This window comes from Cyanistes caeruleus, chromosome 1, assembly GCF_971803275.1.
Source record: "Cyanistes caeruleus chromosome 1, bCyaCae1.hap1.1, whole genome shotgun sequence".
NCBI lineage: Eukaryota > Metazoa > Chordata > Aves > Passeriformes > Paridae > Cyanistes > Cyanistes caeruleus.
In genome coordinates, this window is record NC_141701.1 from 14,792,422 (window position 1) to 14,797,949 (window position 5,528).

The 5,528-nt window shown below is 39.8% G+C and overlaps 1 long non-coding RNA gene across 1 annotated transcript; it reads right to left on the reverse strand.

The window, feature by feature from the left end:
- Positions 1-565: 565 nt before the first annotated feature.
- LOC147655324 (uncharacterized) lies at positions 566-4,982 on the reverse strand. The gene is made up of 4 exons (XR_015284133.1): positions 4,841-4,982; positions 2,782-2,959; positions 2,400-2,545; positions 566-1,183 (listed from the first exon to the last, which is right to left on the reverse strand). It is a non-coding gene; the product is annotated as an uncharacterized LOC147655324 (long non-coding RNA).
- Between the last annotated feature and the right edge of the window lie 546 nt (positions 4,983-5,528).

The following is a 5,528-nucleotide window of genomic DNA, read 5'->3' on the forward strand; positions in this document are numbered from 1 at the left end:
ACTACTCCACCAGCAAAGACCAAGAGGACCATGCCAGGGGAGGTAGGTTTGTGCTCCAGACTTTAGTCCTGTGACACACCAGGTTCTCTCCTCACATGGGCTCTGCCTGTGGTTTCAAGTTCACAGAACATGGGTAGGCTGAGAAGTTAATGCTGAGAAGTTCAGCAGAGGGAGCTTTCTCATTAATATTAATCTGTGTTCTGGTATGTCATGGGGTGCCTGAACAACTGCATTCCTGGTGTTAAGGAACAGACTTTATATTCATGCTAGCACTCTTTGGGATGCCCTGAGCTGCCACCAAAAAGGCTATTTCAAACTAGTATGAAGTTTTTTTGTATTGAAGAGGTGCTTTCTAGCCCTGCTGGTTCAGGTGCCTCTGCTGTGGTCATTTTAAATGCTCTCAGGCTGAAGCTGAGCAACAGAAACCAATAAAAACCAACAAAGTACTCACTAGGAATTCGGTATGAAGGAGGGCATCTCAGCTTGCTGGTGCACTCGTAGATTTTTTCAGGCATGCATCCAGTATTAAACTCAGACTCTTAATTTCCTTTAAGCTATGATTTCATGTGTCTCAGTTTATTCATAGGTACTCAAAAAGTTTAAAAGTCTCATACAGTCCAGAAACTTCCTAATGGCCCAGACAGCTCCATAAAGCGAATAAGCGCTGGTAAAGTAATAGCAACCGTAACAGCTGCAGATTGCTTCCTAGAGATTTATGCCCTCCCTTCAGAGCACAAAAGCAGGCAGAGGTGGCTGGGTCACCCCTTTTGCATCAGGGGTGCAGACCCTTTGCAACCTACAATGCTCCTCCAAGGTATAGCTCTTTTCTCCCACCTGAGCCAGTTATAAGGGGGCTGTGCAGTTTAATACGAGGTGTAAGAGATAAACCAGGTTTTAGTTCCTTTCAGTCACTGGAACAGTGCAGCCACTGGTGTGCTACTGACAGCATTCCCCCAGGCTCCTTGGCCTGGTTACAGCTTGGCTAGCTACAATCTGCCTACTTTCTGTCTCCCAGGAGCTCTTGTTGGCAGCATTATCCTTTTTCCACTTCTTGTCCTAATTTAGTTGGGTTATCTCGCTGTGCACTGTTAAATGCTACCACAATCCATATCAGAGGTGGCTATGTGTCAGGTTTGGGTGAAGCAGTCTCTCATTAGGGTCCCTTGTCTTCCAGGCTTTGCTCCTGTGAATAATCCAGAGGTGTGTAATTAGGCTTTCAGAGGTCCAGTAGTCCACTGGGTAATGCACTCAGAAGAATAACATCACTCAAATGGCCTAGAGTTTTATGCACATCTACACAAAATCCTTGCAGGAAATGTGCAGTCTTTGTTTAAATTTGCTGTTTAAACCAATTAGAGAATAAACATAACATTGCGGGGGAAAAGTGAGAAAACTGAAGGGATTTATCTTGCTTGCTCTGAAACCATTAAAACCTTGAAGCTTTGAATATTCCTGTATACTGAATAATGATATCCACAGCCTTTCAGCTCAATCAGGGTTAAGTGGAAGTGAGAATTAAAAATGCAGCCCACTGGGCTTGTGTGTAAATGAATTAAAACCAGTAGAGCAAAGATTACACTGTTTTTAGGAGTTTTGCACAGATATACAATTTATAAAGATACTGATAAAGAACTTGGAGAAAATATTTTTTAAATAAAGTCAAAATACTTGTATGTCTCTTTTACTAGTAGACATCCACTTTTCTTCCCTCCTCATGTCTCTGGGCTAAGCAGCTCATTAGTGTTCCACGGTGAGAGGTGCCCATCTGAAGGCAAGACAGAGAAGGTGAATTATCCTGGGGCTACCTTTTGCTCTGCTCTGGCTGGGGAGCAGGCTTTTATTCATCAATTGACAGGATGGAGTGCAGGCACCCTGTCTAAGTAAATAATGGCAAAGGCATCTAAATTTCCTGCATGTGATGTAAAATATAACCTTGATCTTTCATTCTTGAGCAACAAGGCACAGCAGTTCTGAGTTTCATCCAACAGGAACTTTTTACAATACATATGCACATATTTAAAAATTGCACAACTTCTAGGTAAGTTATACATGCTTCTGTTTTCAGATGCAGTCAATATCTACACTGGCAAGAGATTTTAAAATTTTGATATATGGCTGTGATGGCTGCGTTTGTAGAGAGAAATGCCTCCTTAAACACTGCACTGTCAAAGTAATATCCACAAATCGTTCAGCGCCCATCACTGGCAGATAGTAAATATTTTATACCTTACTGAAAATAATATTTCTTCTTCTCAAGTATTGCTCATGTGTTCCCTTTGGGCAACTCTCAGAATATCCTTTTGGGATTAATAAAAACTAATAGTTCTCTTTATGCTTTTAGAGCTTTCATCACATGGGCTCCCTGAAGCACTTCCACGGCAGCAATCCTAGTCACTTACTTTGAAAAACAAATATGCATTAAGGGGAGCATAGGGAAAGTAAAACTTCTTTCCTCTGTTCCAGCATGAAGATGTCACCTATGCTGTGTGCAGGACTGCCAGTAGCACGGATGGTCTCTCTGCAGGGGTGGCATGGAGGAACAGCCCTGCATCAGAAAGATGTTTCAAAACACTGTACAAAGAAAATGAATGGTGTGCCTGGGGTAGGCTGCTAGGCTCAGAGGAAAGGCTATGAATAAAGGTATCATATATCCTTCTGTTTTTAATCCACACTATTGTTATTTACCACAAACTGATCTATCTTTTTATTGCTTCATTTGCAGCTGGATTGAAATTATTTGGTTTAATGATAATTTTTGCTTCAGGAACAGATGTACCTTACATTGTTTCAGATAAGACTGACAACCAAGCAGGATTGTTGGAGGAGCATTCTGGCTAGCCCATAGGCACTTCTGCCTTCTCTACTTTCAGGTTGCAGGTTGTTGATGATGCTGTACCAAGCTTCATTTGCCATTGTTACAATTTTACGAAGGAGCAGTGTGTCATTATGTCCCTGGAAGCTGGATGTTATAAAGGGAAGAATAGATAATAATAATAATAATAATAATAATAATAATAATAATAATAATAATAATAATAGTAACAATACTTCTGGAACACTCTGACAAGGGTCTCATATTCTTCCCTTGAGCTATTCCTCCAAACAAAATTTCCAGTATGTATTCTTCCCTTTCAAATGTCTAATGGAGTGTTGAGCCAGCAAGACTGCTGGGAAGTTCGAGTTTCTGCCTGCACAATGGCAGCAGTATCTGTGCTGTCAGAATTAACTCTCCATTTTTTCCTGCTCATGCTGAAAAAGAACTTTCTAACATTTGAAAAATATACTGTGTGCTCAGAGATCTTATGTTTCTTTGCTGGTTTAGCTCAGTCAAAGCTGATTAAAAAATTCAATTCTAGTGTCATTGAAATAACTAGTGATACCTCAAACACTCATATCATGAAGGTCTATTTTAAATACATGATTTCATGGTGTGTGGAAGGATAAGCACAGAAGATCACTGCTTGGCTAATGAGGTGATGGGCACTGCATAAAACCTGAAAAGAAGGAGCATCAGCCCAGCTCTATAGATATCTCCAGACTAGATTGACACAATACCTGCTGATACTGGCACTTGTCCAGTAAATCCACCTTTGGCACTTACCCAAGAAATTTCATCATGATTTGTGGGGTTTTGCAGCTGAAAGGGAGAACAGGATCTTGCCCATTTTTATTACACACCTAATTTCTGTTGAATGGTGGGTTTTGTGATTTATTTTTCAGCCAATGCACAAAACTGCATCAAAACATCAGATAAGTGAATTGGTAGTTTTTGACCTAAGCTGCTGGACAAAGAAGGTTTATACAGATCTGTAATATCCATTTTGACCTCTCTGCCTTTGATGGTAATAGCACATGTTCAGCATGAGCTCAGTTTTTAATATATAAATGGTCCCCTTGGGGATCTGTTCTAAAGAAACTTGGGCTTCTCAGTGATGGAAAGAAATGTTTTTCTCTTTAAGGGAGAGAGGGAAGCAGGTAAGAAGGAGTAGTCTGCTCCTTGGATATGGAAGGCACATGTAACTACAAGATGCCATTTATCATTATTTGATATATAGCAAAATACAGTAATTTCACTTAGCAGCAGGTTTTAAGAAGATTAAACATGCTAGGAAAATTGTTTTAGAATAACAGTGTAACAGGATATTGTAAATTATTTTGCAGTAGGCTGTCATGCTATGTCACCATAATTCTTCAATATTTAATTAAAACCCACAGCAAATTAATATTCAGGTCCTGTCAAGAAAACTAATTAGATACAGGGACCAGCTGCTGGAGAAGTTGGGATGTCAGCTTCAGATGGTAAAGTGAATGGTTCACTCTGTCTTGTGGGTATATGTTTAAAACACTCATCATAGTATCACAGGATTACAGAAACATGGATAGAATAGTTTGGGCTGAGAGGGACATGAAAATCACCTAATTGCAATCCCCTTGCCATGAGCAGGAACACCTTCCACTAGACCAGGTTACTCAAAGCTCGATCCAGCTTGGTTTGTACCCTTACAGGGATGGGGCATCCAAAAATTCTCTGGGGAACCTGTGCTAGTACCTCATAGTGAAGATCACCATGGACTTATGGACAAGACTGGTTTCATTTATTAAAAAGCCTTAGCATTTAGCAAGAAAGATTTATCTTTAATGATAAAATATGATCTAAACATGATAAAATATGAACTAAATCATTCTTAGTTCAGAGACTAGAGGAATTTTTTTAAGCAATTCTCAGATGATGCTCTGTGATAGAAAGTTCTGCTCTGGAAAATGTGGCAGCCACTAGTGTCCATGGTTTTAGGCAACTCTGCTTCTACATACCCAGTAGACCTTCAGTTTCTTCCCCTACCTCTGAGATTAAGCTCTCTCAAGGTAAGGATGGATACTTCAAATCACTGGTCCCCTTTTTAGCATTGTAATCCTTGCACTGGTCTGAGCCACCACTTAAATCAGGCTACATAATTATGGTGAACTGTAGTACCCATTGGAATGGGGCCAGCCACACTGACCAGGTTTCATGCTAAATAATGGAAGCCCTGACATCACAATGAATCACACTCCACTTCAAGGTGATATTTTATAGCTCTGCAGTCTCAGAGCTGTGTATGTTTTTTAAAAAAAATAAGTTTTAAATTACTAGGGCTTTCTACAGCTCATTTGTAAACTCACAAGTACAGGGTATTGCAAGGTATCTGCACTTCAGTGTTTATCAGAACCTAGAGCACTGTTTGCAAATTGCTCAGGAATAGGAAAAAAGAAACTATGAAAACTGGCATAAATGGGATTTATAAATATTGTGTTAGTATGGGCTATGTAATTCTCCTACTCTTGCAGTCCTACACAATATCCACAAAGATCCTCTCTTTTCTAGTAAAGTGTTGTGATTTTTTTTCCATCATTGATTTATTTTGAAGTGCTGAACTCCAACACTTTTGTTGCTAGCTAGCAATTAAGATGAAAACACTGTCCTTTCTGAGAACGGCATTTATTCAGGTAATATGGAGACCTGACACAGTTTTGCTCTTTTACTCGGCAGT